This window comes from Eretmochelys imbricata, chromosome 1, assembly GCF_965152235.1.
Source record: "Eretmochelys imbricata isolate rEreImb1 chromosome 1, rEreImb1.hap1, whole genome shotgun sequence".
In the NCBI taxonomy this organism is placed as follows: domain Eukaryota; kingdom Metazoa; phylum Chordata; order Testudines; family Cheloniidae; genus Eretmochelys; species Eretmochelys imbricata.
Window position 1 is genome coordinate 202,248,373 of NC_135572.1, and position 21,902 is coordinate 202,270,274.

Genomic DNA, 21,902 nt, shown 5'->3' on the forward strand with positions numbered 1-21,902 from the left:
AGGCAGCGGGGCACTGGGGAGAGTGACTATGCCCTCTTCCCCACTCCGTTCATGCAGGACCAGCCATAATTTGTTCCTTAACCTAATCTGTAACCTTCCCTCTGCAACCTCCATTCACAAGGAATCCACAGAATCCACATTTCAGAGATGTTCATCAAATAAAGTCCAGTGATTACTGAATTTAGAGAGACTGATCGACTTGGGATACTTCTGGCACAGATAAAAAAAAAGGCTACATACACCACCAAATCGTTTGTTGCAAATGATTTGCCCAGCTCTACCTATCATTGCCACATGACATTTTGTTATGACATTATTTCACCTTGTTCTGTCACAAAGTCAACAACCTTCTATTGTTTCAGCAGCAAAGATATTTCAGGATCTTTTTGTAGGTCTTCTGTGACAGCATGGCCAAAATCAGGATTCCCCTAAGAAAAATGATGAGCTTACATTTATAGAAAACCTTTCAACCTAAAGAATCCTAAATACATTTACAAACGAAGGGCCCAGTCCAGCAAGTGACTGCATTGGAGGCTGCCTGGTTCCTTGCAGATCCCCACTGACCTTAATGGGACTCTGTGCAAGAGCAGGGACATGCCTTCTTGTGCACAAATGGCAGGATCAGGGCCCTACACTAACATACAAAACTACTGAATACAAGAGATCACAGCATCTATCTCTGAAATCTAGTCACCTATGCGGTGGAAGGCAGCAGCTTTTTAACCTCAACACTACAAAACAGCAACACTACAACGTAGTTTAGGACATGAAGTAAAGAAGGATCCCAGATCAACCTGAAACTGCCGGGGAAGCAGAAATTAGCCAAATCTATCAGTGGTGTAGCCCCAACAGGAAATACAACAGGATGGGCGTGGCCCATTATAATTACTTGGATTTTGTCCAGGGAACTGTTTCTAAGACCCACACTCTTTTAAAAAGTGCAATGGGAAATTTAATGACAATGGTCACAAATAGTCAGGCTCTTGCTTTTACGTCTCCTGTGAAAGATGATGCCTTCAGCAGCACTGTGACCCCTACCTAGCACACTGATCCAACATGGACTCAGAGGGAAGAGTGCTGCCTAATGATTGACTTCTTACTGTCTCTGTTGTTAACAGCCACCAAGTAAGAGCTGAATGTAGGTTACTTTTGGCACAACACTTAACAACCTCAACCGGCCAGCAATGTGGCCTACCTGGTTGCTTGAGGAGAGTAAGAAAGGATGCAAAATAAGACGGAGGAATCCTCAGCGCTCCAGCAAGGGCATGGAGAACTCCACACCAGGGAGGAATTTCCCAAAGCAACACACGATATTGTGATAACATCAGAAGGGCTATATCTTTATTAGCTGCCAGAGCAGCACAGACTAAGGAGACTATGGGTTGAGACAGTGAGCAGCACAAGCTGTGTAAGTCAGTCTGGGAGCTAGAGAGCCAGAGGGTACCACAGGATCTGTCTGTCTCCAGCAGCCTGAATGCACACTCCCCATAACAGACTTGATCCAAAGCCCACTGAAGTCAAGGGGTGGAATTGCTCTATATGCATTGCAACCTACCTGTCTCTTTTCTACTACAAGACACACAGCATATGGCAAAAGACATTTAATTAAAAATCATATGAAGTCACATTACGTGAATATATCCACTGGAACACTCACCCGTCCAGACTGCAGAGATGGCCTTTGCTTTCTGCAGAAAGATTGATAATAGAACCTGGGGTTGAAGCCCAGAGAGATGTGATAGCATTCATCTATTACAAATATAACAGGGGAAAATAAAGAAACAGGGAGAAAGAGAGAGAGAGATTTCTCACTGTTTATACCAGACAGCCAGGCAAAATTTACAGATGCTTTCTGTTTGCTTGGGATATTTTATTGCTTATATTATTACCTTTTTCATGTGCACTGCTCTACCAGCATGCAGAAACATTTTTGACCATGTCCACATTGTAAACTATTATTTTATTTATTTCTTTTTACAGCTTTGAAGTGAGGGAGCTTTTATTTTATTTTTTAAATGTCTAAACACATCACCATTTCTGCTATTCACTTTCGAGGCCGATGGAAAATGTATTCTTCAGATTAAATCAACCTTCTTAACAATAAATCCACTTTACACTGATTCAGCGTGTTACATGCTTAGTCACATACCAAATTTCTTATGAATACAGGAGACACCTGTTGGACAGAGCATCTATTCTGACTATATTGTCACAGGCCTGTAACTCTAAAGCACTGTAACTACACAGCATCATTTCTAGAGCATCTCTTTGATTAACAAAGGCTTTTTTTTTCTTCTCTATTTAACAAAGTAAAAAGCAAGGTCTGAAAAACAGTACCATAAAGCAGGTAGTTAAATGAAGGCAAAACCCTCTCCTTTTGGATTTGCATTTTTATGAGAGATGGGCCCAAATTACAAAGTAAGTCTGCAGTCACCAATTTCCCCTATATTGAGGGGGAAGAAGTGCTAAAATCTGGAGTTTTGGATCATTCCCATCTGTAATTAATCTAGACCTAGATTCTGACACTTTTATTCTTATTAAGAACAACCTTATTGTACCAGCTGAACGTAGGAAAACTGAACGTGACTAACCAAATCGGAATCTGTGCATGATATCATGGTTAATGCCCCAGTTCTTGCAAAAAAGTTCCTCAGAACTTAGAATGAAATGTGGTTATGAATCTTATGTCTTATCTGAAATGGCACCTGTAGTATAGAACTCCCTAGCAATTGGCTATGGCGCAGAGTTAGTATTTACTCAGGAAGGAAAGCATCTCTAATAGTCACAGATACCACTCCTTAATTCACCTGGGCTCTCCATGGAGGTCTCCCATTCAATTACTGGTCCAGTCCCAATCCTGATTAACCTGGGTTTTGACAAGATAACTGCCTGAGGTGGTATAGCTGTAGCCGTACCGTTGTCTCAGGTCAGACTCACGGAGTTGTCAGAAGGGCTTTACTACTCAGACACATCAGGCTTGCACAAGCAAAGAGAAAAAAGATATGTAGTACACTGAGGAGAAAAGATGTGAGGTTCTGGGTGCTGGATACAGTCAGGAGAGGCTGACTACAACAAGCAGGGACTCCTCCATTAAGGGTCTCGTTTACCAACAGCTCAGACAATGACGAACGCAAGTGTATCCACAACACTCTATTTGGCTTGCTTACATTCACTTTCATAATAGAGGTATGGCCCAAGACCTTTAACATTGAAGATATTTGGATTCAGCTCTGGGTACAAACTTTGCAGATTTTGCCCATGCCTAACCCATTGCACAAGTAAGAAGGCCAGAGCAGCTGAAATGCTCAAATGGATTTGCCCAATTCACTGGCTAGATGACTATAAGAACAGGAACTCAGATCATTTGGTGGAGGGGAACTAAGTGCACTTACTCCAAGACAAATTCTGAGTAAGTGTAACGGAGATGGTGAGTCGTGTTAAAAGAAGATTTTTTAAATTACCCCAAGAAGTCACGTCCATCATTTTATAGACACACACAGAAAGTGAGGTCAATAGTATCGTTCCTTTGAAAGATATGAATACATTTGGGGTTCATGAATGTGAGTGACAACGCTCAATATGCAGTACAGTCATACACAATTTAAGGGTTCTCCACACCCTGCCTAAGCTTTATCAGTGTGTCTCAATTCTGACTGGCTGCAATATATCCTGCTATCATACTCCTGGATCCCCAGATACCTCTGACTGTGTTCTTCAATCCTACTTTGCAGCATCCTTAATGTTCCAATTCTGGGTCCCCAAACAGCTCTTCCAAAGTCCCACCCAGAAGTGTGCAGGAACCACAATTTCCATTTCACCAGAACCTTCACTGTTTCTAAAGGGGTTTTTGTTCCAAATCAGAATGAAATATCGAATTTCAAAATATCCCACAAAATAAATATTTAAAAAAGTTGTTGTGGGTCAATCAAAATGCTTTGTTTTGTTAAAATCATTTCATTGGTACTTATAATTAAATACATTTTGAAACAAAAAGTTGTCTTGAAACAAAAAAATAAAAAGAATTCATTCTGAAAATGTTAAAATACTTCGTTTCAGGGTTTTTTTCAGAGTGAAATGTAATAATAATCAACATGCTCCCACAATGTTGTGATTTTGACAAAATTGCTTTTTCCAGCTGAAAAACATTCTGTAGGGATTTTTTTCAACCAGCTCTCATCCTGATCTTCAGTATCTCTTGCTATCGTACCCCTGGTTCCTCGCATACAATAGCTCTATCGTTCTGCTAATGCACCAGTGGCAATTGGCGGGGTGCTCTGTAATAATTATCAACAGTGCATCTGGCTACTTTGATGTGTCTAGACCAGTGGCTCTCAACCTTTCCAGACTACTGTACCCCTTTTAGGAGTCTGATTTGTCTTGCATACCCCCAAGTTTCACCTCACTTCAAAACTACTTGCTTACAAAGTCAGACATAAAAATACAAAGTGGCACAGCACATTATTACTGAAAAAATGCTTACTTTCTCATTTTTACCATATAATTATAAAATAAATCAATTGGAATATAAATATTGTACTTACATTTCAACGTACAGTATATAGATCAGTATAAACAAGTCATTGTCTGTATGAAATTTCAGTTTGTACTGACTTCGATAGAGATTTTTATGTAGCTTGTCGCAAAACTAGGCAAATATCTAGATGAATTGATTTACCCCTGGAAGACTTCTGCATACCCCCAGGGGTACACGTATACCTGGTTGAGAACCACTGGTCTAGATATAGGGGATTGATAGTAAAGCCTACCCACTTAGGGAAAGAGGGAGGAGGCCCTCACCTCACATCTTACATAACGGTTAGGAGACATTGCCAGAGCAAGTACTCTTAGTGGCTCTAGCCATTTTGAGGAGCACCCAAAACAAGTCTGAACAGAAGAGAGAACCAGACTGGGAACCACACAGGAGGATGTGGGGTGGTCAGGAGAATGTATATCTTTTTATGTCTGTTTGTTCCTGCAACTTAAGAAGAAAGTCTGTCTAACTTAGCTGGTAGTGAAGCACAAGATTAAATATGCGTATAGATTGGTATTTTAAAATTCCCTTTTCTCCAATGCCCTGTTTCAACTAAGTAAAAATACTTTGTTTTAAGAAGGCTGTTGGTCACTGATCACAGGTTTCCAAAAGGATAAAATGAGTCGATTCATAGATTCCAAGGCCAGAAAGGACCACTGTCATCACCTGGTCTTTTCTTCCCTAACCAACTGGGGATGAAGTAGAAGAAGGGGACCAGTGTAAAGGCTGCCTCCTCCCCCATAGCAGGTCAGACACCAGGAGAGATCAGCAGTGAAAGGCGGCCTGCTGACGACCCCCAGGAGCACAACCAGAATTTTCCTAAGGAGGAGGCCCAGAGCTCTCATTAACCCAGCCTCAAGCTCTCTCCCCTGCATTCTCCCCCTGCATCCAGCTCTACATACACTCACCTCTTGCTGCCCCATGCCTAGCCCTGCATACTTCCCATCACACTGACCTGCACCCAGCCCTGCAGTGTCCCCACTCAACTCCCAGCTCTGAGCTCTACCGAGAAAGGCCATCCCCACAGGGGATGAAGAGCATCATCCCACAGGGGCCAGGCAGTTTTGGGAGACCCAGTCCCATTCTCCTTTTGCACCTCTGCTTTCCCAGGAAGCACCTAAATCCCAGATCCAATCCTCCCACATCCTGGGGACTGGGGATTCCCAGTGCCACCTGATCTGCTATTCCCCAGGGGCTGGGGGTGCCCAGTGCCTCTAGGCATCTGAAAGACTGGAAGGGTGTATGTGTGTGTGGGCAAGGGGGTGCATGTGACCAGGCCCAGAGGCTCAGAGCACCACTCAAATTTGGCCCAGCCACCCCTCTGTCATGATGGAGGGGCAGCTGGGCCAAATTTCCACCCCCAGCCAGGGGCCAACAGGGATCAAGCTGGGAGACACCTGTTTAAAGAGAGAATGAGGGACTAATTGATACAGCCCAGTTCCAAAGAGATCTGGGGCACCTTGCTTAAGGAAGGACAGAAAAGGAGTAATCCAGCGAAGGATCTGGGATGGGTTCCAGAAAAAGAGGCTGTTTGCTGATGGGGAGCCAGAGACTGCCAGTTGGATTGAGGCCAAGACAAGAAATGCCCCAGCATGTATCTAAGGTCCTATTTATGCTTCTGTCCGTTAATAAATGAGACCTTGGAAGGGGGCGCTCTTTGATAAAAAGATATGTTTGGGACTTGTTTATAATCTGGGTGAAGGGAAACTGAAGCAGGGCTCATCTGCAATCATGCTTGATTGAAAGGGGGCACGCCAGGGTGACCTCCACCCCACCATATCTACCCACAGGCAAGTAAGGGCAAGAGACCTAACAACTGAGGGGGTGCATTCAGGGAGACCACAAAGCAGGGTGAAATGCAGCTAGCCTGTAACTGTGACAGCATCTCAGTCCCCATCATTGGCTCCCCTGTTATTCCAGTCTTCAGACTCTCATGAGAAGTGGTTGCTTCCTGTGCCACTCTGTAAAGAGCTTCTTTGTAACGTGGATAAAATCTCATTAGACACCAAATTAATTTTACTTCTGACCAAAGTGATCTTATGAATCCAAACCCCTTGGAGTGAACATCTAAGGTATTAAACAACTGTGCCGATTAGTTCTCCGTGAGAACACTATTTCTAACTTGCACATGGACCAGCTGATCTGTAGGATGCCACCCTCTGTGTAACAGAGACTGTGAACTTCTAGTGGAGAACTGTTGGGAAAAGAAATACCATCACTGTGTTTATGTAAAAGTGTCAGAGCTGCGCAGGGGAAGGTTTGGTGGAGGGGGACAATGGACGGATGGTGGAGTCTGACAGAAAAGAAATGGATGGCATGTCTTTACAAACAAATTATCACCACATGAAAGAAACTCACAGACTTATTCGAAAGGTTCAGCTCCAATTTACTTCCAGAATTACATGTCTGATAACTGGTGGTTTCAATCCAGGTCCCAGTGGACTAGCATGTCCATTTGAGAAAAACGACCACCATAATGGGCATTAATTGGCTCCTTTTCCAGCAGAGACACCAAGGATTGACTGAGTCATGGAAACTGAACACTCCTCTCACATCGATGGCTTGTCTTCACTGCAGTCAGTGTTAGCTTTAGGTATAACTCAAACATACGCCTCACCTAGCTCCCATGCACTCACAAAAATCTCAAGTTCAAGTTAAGAGGTGCTTTAAACTCAAGCTACCTGGTCAGTCAGGGTGTGCGGGTAGAAGTTGGACCATGCAGTGGGGACCCAGCTACTCTGTGATGCTAATACAAACACTGTGCCTCTTGAGGGTTATGTTGCAGAGCAGCCACTCTCACTTGAGTGAGGCTAACTTGCAAGGAGTTAACTTGAGTGTAGATGACTCAAGTTAACACTTCAGTGAAGACAAGCCTGAGATGTCTCCTTGGTTGCTCTACATGGGCCCCTGCTGTAGCTGTACATACGCAGTCTCCAGGGCTACAACAGCAGCATCTTTAACCAGCAGTAAATGTACTCACAGGCAAATCCTGCCTCCTCCTCCTTGAGCATGAATGGCCCTTTCCCCATGACTAATGTGGTCCACTCCATGAAACATGAAGAGGCAGAATTTGGAGAGACCATGCAGGCACATACACATCTTACATACCACAGATCTCAACTCCACGGAAATACTCTGCTCACTGCAGTTCAAAGGGGGATATGGCAGAAGGGCAAGTAGATCTTTGGCTACAATGATCCATCACCCATTTCCGCCTAAGTCAGACAAAAGAGGCATAGACAGACACCTCAGAAGCTTATTCAGCAATGAATGCTGAATGGTGGACTCCTCTCTACCCCAATCTCTGAAAAGCTGCCAAGGCCAGCTGCTGGGTTGTCCTTTGTAGCCAGGGTTTGAGCTACAGCATGTGATAACATGGCAAACATCAGCAAAGCCTAAATACAGATTCACCCCTCTAGCATTACCAGAAGAGTGTAGCTTTGGCCATCATGTAACTATAAGTGGATGCTTCATTATAAAACTGCATGTGCAGCAGGGTTTTAATGACTTGCTTCTCTAGCTGCTCATGGGTTTTTCTTGTTTGGCTGTAACCAGTCATAACCAGTTGTGAATTAGTCGTTATCCCTCTGTGCAACTCTCAGGAACTAAAAGAAACCGGTGTTATTATGCAAGTTTTTTTAAAAAAGGTTGTTTTATGGTTAATTATCCATGGTCTATTTACAAAATAAATCAATCCATTGTGCACCACCAGGATTTGTAGCCCCATCTGAACTTTACTTTTCATTAATCACTTTATAAATAAAAGCTAACTAGATTTTTTTGTTTTGTTTACTACTTGTGTTCTGGATATAAATTTTAGCAATGGTGAGAGAACAGACTATGGATTATTCATCTTCAGTTTCATGACTGCCAAAATATTGGGCTTGTCTTTTCTCCATGAGCTTAAATAAATGCACAATACAAAAATTCTAGCCTCCTGGAGCAGACGCAATCAAAAGAGGATGAAATGTTTTAAAAACAAAAACTTTGTTTTTTGCCAAGGGGGGGGGGGGGGGGAAGAAGACAGTAAAAGAAAAGAAAAGCTTCCCTTTGAAAAAAGAAAATAACAATTTAAGGCCCCAGTCCAGCAAACGTTCACATATGGTTAAATTTATACTTCTGAAAGGGACTACTCATGTACATAAATGTATTCGTGTGTAAATATGCTCAGTTTAAAGTAGTGCTTAAAAGTTACCTTCACTGAGGGGAAAAAAAAACAACCCAGGTATTTGCCTTTCTCTTTTATTTTATTATTTATAAAGGAGATCTGAATTTTTTTTATCCAAAAGAAGGTTTTCTTCTTTTATATATATATATATACATACACACAGAAAGAAAAATCAGGTCTTGTCTACTCTGAAAGACTATACAGTGACTGGAGAACTAGTGAAGTTCTGATATCACAAGAGAGAAGTGTTTGAAAGCTGAACACTTGAGAAAGAAAGGGGTTTTTAGTCAAACTGTTTAAAATGCATTTTATTGACATGTATTTAACTGCAATACATAAAAAATGCTTGGGACAAAAGATAACTTTGCAAAAAATACAACATGCCCCTAGTATTTCAATTAAGAAAGCTTGAAATATGTATTTGAGATCACCAATGAGCCCTCAAACAAAACCAGAAAGAGGGGGGGAAAACGTTCAGGCCTTTCTTATTCAACATAAAGTTGCCAAACAATAGAGTTACCCTACATCCAAGTTTTCCTGGACATTTCCTCTTTTTTGAGGCTCTGTCCTCTCTCTGGGCAGATTTTTCAAACAACAGAAAATATCCAGGATTTTTGCAGAGCAGACTCTGCAGCTCAGAAAAAGCCAAGAATGGTCTGCTTTCCGATTGGTCCCTGCATCCACAGCTGATTGGTCCATTCCCCTGCAGGCACATCTGCTGGATCCCACCCACCCAGGCCCTGGCTCCCACCCCTGGGAAGGAGGTTTTGAAGGAAGGTGCTGACTGACAGGTGTCGCTGCACCCTGGGCTTGTGCCAGCCACCCTGACACTGTGACAGGGAGTGACACTGCCCCCCACCTCCAGTGAGTACCTCCACCACAAGTACCGCCTTCCTCCCCCCTCCTCTGGCAATGTTCTCTTTGGGGAACCTGAAATATGTTAATCCTACCAAAAGGGCACAACTGTTTTTGGTTTGTTGTAGGTTTGTTGTAGGGGTTTTTTTTTGCAAGGTGACTGTTTTGTTTTGTTTTTTTTCCTTTATGGATCACCTTTAAGAGCTCCCAGACTTTCTTCTTTTTGCTGTCCAAAAAGGGAAGTCACAATTCTCCATATGACATCACCAACCAAGTTATTGGAAGGACTGTATTGCCACTAGGTCAAGAATGTGATTTCACTGCACTCCAGGACTAGATCTGAACCAAATCTCCTGATTAAAACACCTCTGAGCTGGCCTCAACTATTCAAATGGTTGAACAAAAGCAACAAGGAAACTTTTTAAAAGTTGAGGTCCAGATTTAGACCTAAGACACTAGATTTATAATAATAAATATTAGTAATCATAGGTGCCAAGGGAGCTATTTTTGCTTGCATGTTGGTGCTGTTTGAGACTCACCGACATCTGAATGTCAAAGAAACCTGCTGCCTCCTTCTTTGCTTTGCAGATGGCTGGGCTGCTTTAAACTTCATTTGCAAAAATAAACTAGTTCCTACTTAAGTGAAAGTAAAATTTAAAACAGCCTACACCTGCCTGAAAAGCAAAGCAAAGCAAAGCAGCCAGGCTGGAGGAGGAATGGATGGGCCTCAAGAGAAAACAAAAGTAGTTTTAAACCACTCCTGATGTGTATGTCTGCCCTTGCAGCAGTGCGCTCTGGCACTGCAGCCGCTTTCCATTATAAATGCTAAATTGGGAAACGTTTAACATTCCCTGTTTAATTTTTGCAGTACGAAGCACGAGCAGCTGACATTTAGAAGCAAAGATGGGCCTGAACCAACATCATGGATCTGTACACCACCAAACAGAGCCTATCAAGTTCCATCTGCAAACTATGGGACTGACACTCCTTTATCAAAAATCCATACTCAAATGCATCCCAGAACTTGGGAGAGAGGGGAACGGGTTGGATTGGACCCCAACTTTGCACTCCTCTCTAGTCAGGAGAAGGGGCATAGCAAATCCAGGGAACATAATGAAAACCTTTACAGAAAAATCATTTAAAAATAACTGTAGTCAAAATCATAGACCAAAGTGTTTTCAGCTACTTCCCTACCCTTTTCTCTTAATCCTTTTCTGCAAATAATTTCTCATTGTGGAAAGATATAGCTATTATTTATTTGGTTTTATTTGCATACATAAGAACATAAGAACGGCCATACTGGGTCAGACCAATATACTGTCTTCCGACAGTGGCCAATACCAGGTGCCCCAGAGGGAATGAACAGAACAGGTAATCATCAACTGATCCATCCCCTGGCGCCAATTCCCAGCTTCTGGCAAACAGAGGCTAGGAACACCATCCCTGCCCATCCTGGCTAAAAGCCATTGATGAACCTAACCTCCATGAATTGATCTAGTTTATTTTTTAGCCCTGTTATAGTCCTGGCCTTCACAACATCCTCTGGCAAAGAGTTCCACAGGTTGACTGTGTGTTGTGTGAAGAAATACTTCCTTTTGTCCTGCCTATTAATTTCATTTGGTAACCCCCTATTTCTTGTGTTACGAGAAGGAGTAAATTAAAAAAAAAATCTATTGAAAACTCAAGGTGCCTTTGACACTTTTCAGAGCACAGTCATGAAATGGTCAGATCAGCATCCTCTTGCAACCTTCATAATCAGAAATTACCAAACAGAATGCTCGATGACAAACGCCTTGCCCACAACTGCCAGCTCTTGGTGTATCCCGGCCTCCTCCAGAGTATAGCTAAAGAGATGAGTTTTGCAGTTTCTCCTGAAATTCAACAGATACAGGCTTCTTTGGACAAAAGTGGGGGACAAACTATAACTGAGAATGCCCAGCTCTCAGTTCTTTTCTTTCAATGGAGAAAGCTTCACCTTGAGTGTCTCTGCTGATCTAAAATGTAGAGGTATCACACAAGGAGAGTGGTGGTCTCTCAGCTAGGTCGGTCCCAAAACATTTAGGGTTTTATAGGTCAAAACCAACACAAATAAACTCCATCTGGAAATTCCAGCAGGCAATTAATTCAGTTTATGCAGTACTGGTGTAATGTGCCTGTGGTTGGACACACAGCTGCTTAGCAAAAGTCTGAAGTTTCCAAATTGATTCAAGTAGTGCCATGTAGTAAGGTCCAAATCCCAAAGAAATGGTTGCAATCTCCTAATCAAATGGAGGTAAGGGAAAAAAAAAACACCCAACCTATCTTGCTCACCAGTGATACCTTAGTGAAGGTGAAGGACAAAAAATTGTTATAAAAGTGCACCCAAATCATCAGTCAGTAGAAAAAATATTCTCCTTCAGATTTTTGTCAATAAAAATAAATCCTGCCACCTCACTCCTGTGTAATGAATGACTTTTCTGACCAATTCAACCACATTGGACAAAGCAAAAGCATGTGCACTGGCTGTTTCTACAGTATTGCCTTGCCAGTCCCAAGAATGAGTCAGGCCACAAAAATCTTGAGATTGACTTTAAAATCACAAGATTTTTAAAAACATAATCAATCTGAGTTTTCTTTTATTTTCCATCTGGTTTTTGAGACTCTAGAGAGTCATATTGTCAAGCTTTTCTCTTCAATATCAAGAGCCAGCAGCTTCCCTTTTAAACAAATGAACTCTCAAAGTCTCACATAATCACATGACTTGAGGAGCTGAGACTTTCAGCAAAATAGCAAATATTGAGAGACTCACGAAGAAATCACAAGATATGTCAACAATGAGACCTGCTTTAAAGAAAGCCCTAGCTAATAAAGATGCAAAGTGAATTGGCAGTCATTAGAATTCAGTATTACAACAGTGTTGATAAGAATGGGAGCAGTTCATACCTCATTTTTTGCCTCTGAGCTCAGGGAGACAGCACTGCATAAGGTCAAATTCCCAGGCATTTCTTTGCAAACATAATGGCCAAAAACGTGCTTAAAAATTTAAAAGAGAACTTGAATTCTGTAGAAAACATGAAATTTGGTGGCCACCTAAATGTGTATTACAGCTAGATTCTCTGAAGTATGTATTTCCAGTGGTCCTAATTTTTGCTTAATGAGTAATTGCAAAGAAAATAATTATAAGTATGTGTGACAGGGTACAATGGCTAATTCCCTGCTTAGACCTCACACAAGTGTACACTGTGGAATAACAAAGCAAGGATGGGGAGTGAAGGTCCAATCAGACCCTGGGGGGCAACACAAGATCCTATAAAGCAGCTACTTTGTGGTTTGGAAAAAAGGAAAAGGCCTTTGAGAAGGAAAAACTGCATGCTCAATGTTACAGACACTCTACTTCTGAAAGCCCATTCTGGCTGTGTATCTCTTGTTCTCATTCGTACAGTCTAGAACGCTTACGAATAAAACCCTGAGGAGATTTGTTGAAAGACATTTCATTTTGAGATATCTGAGCCACTCCAACAGCCAACAGTATATTAACTGTAATACTAATAATCATACTTAGCACTTGCATAAAGCTCTGCCTCTTCAAAGCAGTTAACCAGCTATTAATGAATATGATTTTAGCAGCTTCCACATGTGGACCTCAAAGCGCTTTACAAACCTTAATGAAGTGGCCTTATAATTTCCCTGTGATTTACAATAGAGCAGACATCTACTATTATCCCCAATGTACAGAGGGGGAAATGGAGGCAGAGAGAGTTGAAGGGACTTGGCCAAGGCAACAGGAGGAGGCAACATCAAAATCAGGAAGGGAACCCAGGTATTCAAATAGACTTTTGATTATGTATATCTTCCCCAAGTTTGAACTACAAAGATTTATGGTGTTCAAAAGCTCTTCCTATTTTCACAAAAATATCTATTTTCTTTTGAAGTTGCTATCTCAAGGACAACGGTTGAAAAGATGTCTACGGTTCAAAGATCTCTGTCTGTTAGCATTAAACCATCTTACTTATTATTCATATGGAAATCCTCTGTAAAATCTCTGGTGATCAGTTATAATGTGAAAGAGGATTCTTTGGGTCTGATTCTCATTTTCACTAAGGCCCCTTTACACTGCTCCAGCAACTGCTGAAGCAGTATAACAGGGCCTTAAAGTGGGTATAAATTACATTTATGCTCATTTTATGGCTCCTTTACATTGCCAGAGAGGTATAAAGGAGCCTTAGTATAACTGAGATTCAGGCCCTGTGACTTTATATTTGGCCAAATACGTCCCTTGTTTTACTCCAGCAAAATCAGCAGCATTACACCATGGAAGAATATAATCAAGAATGTGCACCCAGCAGGGAACTATCTATGAAGGGAAGAAGAAAGCTGATCAAAACAATGCATTTAAATACAATGGGTCAGATCCTCAGCTGGATTAAATCAGTGAAGATCTAATGACGTCAATAAATGTAGAAACGTTTTTGCTCCTGAAATACGATCAGCCAAGGAACATCAACATTTTTCACTACAGCCCCTTCCATTTCCCGAACCCCCTGAACCCATTATCTTAATTTCTCTTAGTGAGGATATCTATTTCAGTTTATCCATATGTACAAAGCATCCTTTCATACATCTATCTGACAGGCAGAAATTCATTAAAAAATAGAAAATAAAACAACTCTTATCAAAAGAATTTCTGGATCTCTGTGGACATCAATCAGTTAACTGAAATGAAATATTATACCGGAAAAAACTAAATACCATAAGTCCAATCCACTGTAAAATTTTACTATGTGTCTGCACTTGCCACTATCATGTGGAGAATGACCTAACACTGCAGGTTAGGATGAGTGGGGAGGGGGAGAAAGCTTCCACTGTATACCTCCGAAGTTTTTTTTAAAAGAAGGAGAGAGAGATACATACACTGTGCAGAAGTCACGGATGTTCCAGGGAACACTGCAACAGGAAAATGCTCAATGAGAAGTACACAAGCCAAAAAGAGATCTTAAATAGATCCATTGTCTTCCCGTCTGAAGCCTTTAAAAAGGCTAGAAATTAAAGTCTGTGCTGTGGGCACCCAGGCATTCTGCCCCTTCCTCAGGATATGCATGTTTGAATATAGTTTGTTGTGAGAAAAAACATTAAAGCTATATAGTCTGTTGAGGTAACAAAAGCAAGAGGCAGACAAAGGTTACATAACTGTCTTTTTACATAAATATTACATCAAGAGAGAGTTTGTTTTCAGAGAAGGGAAAAAAGCAACAACAGCACCACGCACACATACGAGAAATCAATCCAGCCTCCTCTAATTCTCACCCCCTTTTCCGTTTTAAAATTCATTGAGTACTTTAAGTGTTTTTTCTTCTCTTTCCATTAAAACATATATATCAATAACCCAAGCAGCCTTACACATTTCACAATAGCTTTTCTTGTATTACCTGGAAAGTGCACCACATCATGGAGGGTCAAGAAAGTCTTATTTTAACGCAAGTTAAGGCACTGGTAATTATGACTTGTTTAGCTGCAGCCTAGGGCAATTAGAAATGGCCATGGATGTTAAACTAACTCCCCTCTCAACAGTCTGAGAAGAGGGGAAAAAAACTGTAAGTCTCCCCATCTGTTATTTCCTTTTTTTTTTTTTTTTTTTGGCTGTAGAAAAGTAAAATTATGCAAGAGCTCTTGAATGTAAAGGCTGTGTGTGCTTTTTCCCTTTTTGTCTCTGTGTACACGGTATGTGATGTTGCGTAACTGAGTACAGCGTGGGCGGTTAGCGTTTACTATTGATTTACACTACTCCATATAATGAATTCAGAGCACTAAAAGAGAGACAGAGACACACACAGGGAAAGACAGAGGGGGCCAGGGAGGGGTGGGGGGTTCAAGAGAGGGCAGGGAAAGGAACCATTTAAAGAAAGAATTCCACCTGCCTGGAACAACAATGTTCATTTCCCAACATTTCTGTTCTACAGCTCTTTGTTTAGGTCTTTGGGAGAATGGATGTGTGGCACAGCCCTGATACAATGACCATAAGCCCGTGCCTAGTGTGTGACTAATGTGAGCACCTCAACTGCCACCCCCCATGATGCAAGACTGAAAATATTATTAATTAACTGTAATTAATTATTAATTATATTAATTATTATTATTATTATTATTATTTTCTATTGCAGTGGCACCCAGAGGCCCCAATCAGGAGTGGTGCCAGTTGTGATAGGTATACAAACATAGAGGAAGACCCAGGTTCTGCCACAGAGCTTACAATCAGTTATGAAGATGAAGCCAAGGCATTATATATTACATAATCCATCAACTGTAGATTTATACCCTTGGTTCTCAACCTATTTACCATTGTGGGATGCATCCAATACCAGCTGTGTGGCCCTGAGGATGTCACATAGACCACAGCTCTGCACTGATTGGGCCGCAAGCAGCCTATGGGCCGCAGGTTGATTTATACCCACTACAAGAAGGGCTGCAAGGATATGAAAGTCACCAGTTGTACACCTGTATGCTGCTCCATGCATATTTGTTGTTTTTTATTGGGGATAGGGGAGAACTTGATATTCTGATTACCCCTTCCCAGCACACCTACTGCTTCTTTCACTTGCTGGGATCTTCCCGCTCCCATACTCCATATTCTGAAAGATGCACTTGGGTATCCAGAACTCTATAGCCCTATAATGACATGCATGATGAGTCAAGTCCTTCTAACGGCAGGTGAAATCCTCCCTTCCCCATCCTCCTTACTGCTCTCATTTCCAAGTTGTGAAATCCATCCCTTCATCTCAGATGTGTGACAGGAGTTATCACAGTCCTGGGGCCCCAAATGCCCCACCTGATATAAGAGCCTATAAAACAGAGTCAACTGCTCTATAGGAGAAAGACAGAAAACTGACCACCTGGACATTCACTGATTTATTTCCTGGGATTTATAGACTATGCAAAAAAAGTCAGTCTCTTTCGTTGGTGCTTCAGTATCACTGCTAAATCCTTACAGTGAAGATACATACAGACCTATACTCAGAAGGGGACTGGATGGCTCAATGGGTTATGGAGCTTCTTACTAAGTCAGCAGCTAAGACCCTGGTTGGTAGTGACTGTAAACTGTTCTGAGCTGATTGCTATTTGAGGTGAGATGTGAAATAAGTTTGGTCCTCAGTCCAGTCCCCAGTGAAGAAGGGAACACATCACAAAAACTGCCAATAGCACTAATTGGCTCCCTTGTTAACATGTTCTCAACAGTGACACGGAGCATGCAAGCTGGAAGGAGAATGAACTACCAGCGTTTTTTGAGCTTCTACAGGGGCCCCTCACAGGGCAGTGCGGGGGAAGAATGCACTGCCCCTGCATATTCTGGTAATGGATAGAGTCCTTTAGTCTCCGGGTCTCACAATCAGGCTTGCAAAATTCAAGAAACAAACCAATCCCTACCATCACCGACTTGGTTAACCCTGTTTTGAGGAAAAGCCACAGGTGGTGCGCAGTTACGCACACAACATTTCTGACACCAGTTAATGAGCTATATTTGCCTGTGTTTTCTCCAGGGATTTTTCTGTGACACAGTGTGAGGCACGAGTAGGGGTATTGCTCTGTAAGGCTCTAGTACTCTTCATGGTCTATGCACATGAATATTCTTCTCCTATGGCACACCCACCAAGGGCAGGGATTTATTCTGTTAGATACTCTGGAAGTCAGTGAAAGGGGAAATCACTATAGCCAATCCTAATTGCTTTAGCTGAGATACAAGTTATCTGATACAGAACACCATCAATACTGATACTAACTAACCATTACTGTCCATCCTGGGTTTCTCTTTGTCAGTACATTAGGTAGATTAGATAGGGATGGGGAGAAAGATAGCACATTTCTCCCGCCATCACTCACACATGCTCATTCATTTTGTTGTCTGATGGGCAGGGCAAAATGCACTGAAATTCCTCTGGAAGAGGTTGGCTCAAAAAGTCACAAGCTGCCTGTTTAACTCTCTGAATTGTTTTAAAATGAAACTGATCCTTATAGAACTAAAGAGAAAGTTATTTGTAAAGGGGTAATAAGGCATGCAATGTGCATTAGGCACACAGATTAAAATAGAGTGGGCTGATAAAAAAATGTATTAAGGTGCATTTCCTTTTTTGAATAGGAGAATGCTAATGAAAGGAATGACCTATGGAGAACACAAACACTACCTCATAGTCAGTGGGTCACTGGCAAAAGGTTTGACAAAGAAGCTCTCAGTGATGCCTTGTAGGATGACTGTTTCTGGCAGGTTGCACTAGAGTAGTACAAATTTAGTAAACAATGTAACAGCTTCACCATCCCATATTGGCGATGTGTGTCAAGGTTTAGGCCAAACACTTCAGTATGATTTCGGTACTTAAAAGTTTGGACGCAGCATCTCACCTTATGAGACGTTGCAATCTCATGTCCAGGAAAGATGTAGTGGGAGGAAAGAAGAACAATTACACTGGGACAAATTCAGCTCTGGACTCAATGAGAGCAATTCCAAGTGAGTGGCATTATGCCTGCTTCACCAGCAGTGAACTTGGCCCAGAGTGTGGACATGTATTATATACAGAGATGAGCACCGAGTTGTAAATTTCAGATACAGATAAGGATCTAAACTTGTCCTAAAATGTGGGGGTTCATACCCTGTATGGTTCAGATCCATCTCTAATATAGTTTATGGGTAGAGAGCTACTGATCTAGCTATGGCAAAGCTAGACAACAAGTTTCCAATATGACCAACCTGTTTTCAGTTGTTCCTAACTTTTTGAAAGTTTTGCCTTCTGGACTGCAATTTTTTAGACCTGTTCTCTGCCTAAAGGTAAAATTCTGAGGAAGGCTTGAATGAAGTTCATTTGTTTTTGGATATAAAAATTAACTTTACCCATTATACAGTACTTATTGCAAACTTGTTTTAAATATCTGTAGTACCAAAGCAGGTGGGATCAGGGGGTAGAGAGATGAACTTTGGCAGGAGCACTGTCTCACTGAGTGTGCATTGGCTCACACAGTTGAGAACGTTATATACCAAGGGCAAATTGTTTTCCGCAACAATGAAAACTTTCGGTCGGATGTTCAAAAGTGCTTGGCGTCCTCACTCTACTCCAAGTGAAGTCAACGGGAGTAGGACTGGGCCTTAAATGAATCAAGGGCTCCTGTCTCACTGAGAAGCTATAAAATGAGTGAAGCAGCTAAATGCATACATCCTTGTCTCACAGAATGCATTCCTTGTGTGCATACAACATTCTGGGATGGAAGGAGGGGGGGCTAGGTAAATAATAATTCCAGATTCTGAACTTTTCTTTTCTTCTTTTTTCAAACGTAGGAAATCTCATAAAAAAACCCCAAACACATTAACAATTGCATGGTTAAGTACTCAGAAGTCATGAAATCCAAAAGTTAAATTTGCACATTCAAACTTAAATTGCCCTCTTGTGCATATGCATTATGGTACAGCCTTTAATTTCGCAGATAATAGAGTATGACCATTTTTTCTACAACCTTAGATACATACGAATAGCATAATTTCCACTAACATTTTTGTTTGTTTGTTTTTGTAGTTGTTTGTTTGGATTTGATATACTTAGAGTAATATGTGAATAGAACCTGAGTGTATCTAAGGATGCAGAAAAGAAGCATGATATTATGTTTTATTAGCCGAGAAATAATATGTAGTCCTGTAATTAAAGACTGAATCATTAGGTATATGTACAAGGGACAGAGTTAAGTTTATAAGCAATTTTAACTCTGGCATTTCCTGACGTTGGGGGCTTACCTGTACAATCTTAACATCCTCTTAATACAGGATTTGTCTTTTAATGGAATAGAAGTCCAGGGATTCTCAAACTTCATTGTACCACGACCCCCTTCTGACAACAAAAATTACTACAGGACACCAGAAAGAGGGACTGAAGCCTGAGCCTGCCGGAGCCCCGCAGCCCTAGGTGGGGAGGGGCAAAGGCCAAGCCCAAGGGCTTCAGCCTGTGCAGAGGGCTTGTAACCTGAGCCCTGCTGCCCAGGGCTGAAGCCAAAGCCCAAGCCTCACTCCCCAGGGCTGAAGCCTTTGGGCTGAAGCCCCAAGCGGTGCAGCTCGGGCTTTGGCTTTGGCCCCAGGCATCAGGGCTCAGGCTTTGGCCTTGGGCCCCAGCAAGTCTAAACACCAGCCCTGGTGACCTCATTAAAAGAGAGGCGTGACCCACTTTGGGGTCCCAATCCACAGTTTGAGAACCGCTGGATAAACGGAAGGGACAAGAGTAGTGCTAGGCGGCTGTGGGCTGACAGTGACAAAATGAACAGTACAGAACAGAAATAATGGGAACAGAAAAATAAATATGGTGATATACAGCAACTGTTTCTGCTACTGAGAGTCACTAGAACCTTTTGCAGATGAACGGTAAAACTGTTTTCATTACAGTGATGTAGCTGGCAAGAAATATGCTGTACTTTGCTATTTACCTTTATGTTCCTCCCAAGGGCTTCTCTGTTTCATATGAACTTCCCAGGCTCCACCATTTTGGAAACTACCATGACACAGCAGAAGCTATTAAAAAAATCACGCCACACGTAATGGTTTGGTTTATAATGGCTGTTACACACTGACACATTTCCAAGATGGTTGTAGCTAAAACGAATGGCAGTGCAATTGGCAGAGACTCAGAAAAGAAGGTCCAAGGAGATTAGCAGAGAACTTAGAGACAGGAAAGTATCTCTGGATATTATGGCCAACCATGCCAGAATCACTATAATTGAGGCTGTGTCAGTGTTTCCATTATAAACCTCATTGTTTAAGACTTCATAGCTCAGCTGTAATGATCTGATCTGTAATGAGCTGAAACACATCATGCACATGGTCTCAGACCAGGGGCAAGGCTTTTTAAAATTTCTCTTTGCAAATATTGAAAACAGTACAGTTCAGTCCCTTTACAAGGTTTTTTTTTTTCGAGTGCTGGAGAAGGAGGGGAAGAGGGATGTAGCAAATAACATTTGGAAACCAAGATAAACGCTCTTGGTACTTGGTACTTTGTTAGGATAACCTCCACGCCAGACTTTGAAACTGTACTGTGAGTGACCTGTAACTAAGAGCCCAACGCAACTCCTGTCTCAGTCAATGGAGAGACATTCTGATGACTTCACTCAGACTTGGATTGATTCCTAGGGGAGGAGTTCTATTTTGAAAACCAATATACCTGTTAAAAATAACCGGATAACACTGTAGTAAGCAGTTATGGATTAACTGGTACATAGCAGAGATGGCCCCAAAATTAAGGAATGTTTGGACCCAGCGTTTTGGTGCTTTCCCATCTCTAGTATATATTGTGGGCCAGATCCTCAGCTGGTGAAAATCAGCATTGTTCCATTGACTTCCATGGAGCTGTGCTCACTTATGCCAGCTCGAAATCTGGCCATATTAAACATTTAAACGTTTTATGGATCGTAGTTTTACAGCTGCAAAAAAGAGACCACGAGGACTTGTAAGAACTTGCTGGCTCATTAATAGTTGTTAGGAGTCTCTAAAATACCACAGCTTACCATGTCAATTTGATACATTTCTTGTATCCCTTTAATGCCACTCCTAAAATAGACAATGAAAATGGTGTAATACAATCCCACTAACTCAAAATACAGGCAGAAAACATGTCCTGTACCCTTTTTTGCTAGTTAGTGTCATACTTTTCACTTGTCCTAACAGTTAGACCATGCTGCCAATATCCAATCCAGACTTCCCCAAGGTGATTGTCCATATTCAGACTTTTGGTACAAACCTTCTCTGCTTTCCATTCAAGTACTCAAAAGTACTGTACAAACATCAATTAAGCCTTACAACTAGCCTGTGAGATATGCATTGTAATACTCACTGACCACAGAGGGAAATGGCTCCTATTTTCAAACTTGGCTGCCTGAAGTTAGGCACACAAATCCATATTTACTCATTAAGGACAAAAATTTAAAAAACACCTATGTGATCTAGGAGCCTGAGTCCCACTGAAAGTTAGGCTCCTAAGTCACTTAGGACATTTCCCCAAAGGTATTTAGGCACCTAAAGATGCAGATAGGTGCCTAAACACTTTTAAAAATCCCACTAGGCACCTATCTACATCTTTAGGCACCAAAATACCTTTGAAAATACGGCCCTTGGACGCTTTTGAAAATCTGACCCTAAATCAGCATTAACATTAGATGCCTAATATGGGTATGTAAGTGTCAAAATACACATCCGGCTACTTAACTATAGGCATACAAGTTTGAAAACTGTGTCCTTAAGTGACTTACCCAAGGCCCGATAGCAATTCAGCAGTAGAATCAAGAACAGAACCCAGGAGTCCTGAGTTCTTCCAGGCTTTTACTTTTACTACTAAACTCTCCCCTTAGATTAAACTC

The 21,902-nt window shown here is 41.6% G+C and overlaps 1 protein-coding gene across 9 annotated transcripts in view; it reads right to left on the reverse strand.

Moving 5' to 3' along the window:
• Positions 1–21,902, reverse strand: part of ZBTB20 (zinc finger and BTB domain containing 20) — a 603,210-nt gene that overhangs the window by 297,786 nt on the left and 283,522 nt on the right. Inside the window, exon 1 of one of the 9 annotated variants that reach the window (XM_077822451.1) lies at positions 1,658–1,747. The exons of the other annotated variants lie outside the window; for them this stretch is intronic. The gene's annotated coding sequence lies outside the window, so the exon portion shown is untranslated. Of the gene's footprint in view, positions 1–1,657; positions 1,748–21,902 lie in introns of those variants that run through there. 9 annotated transcript variants of the gene reach the window in all.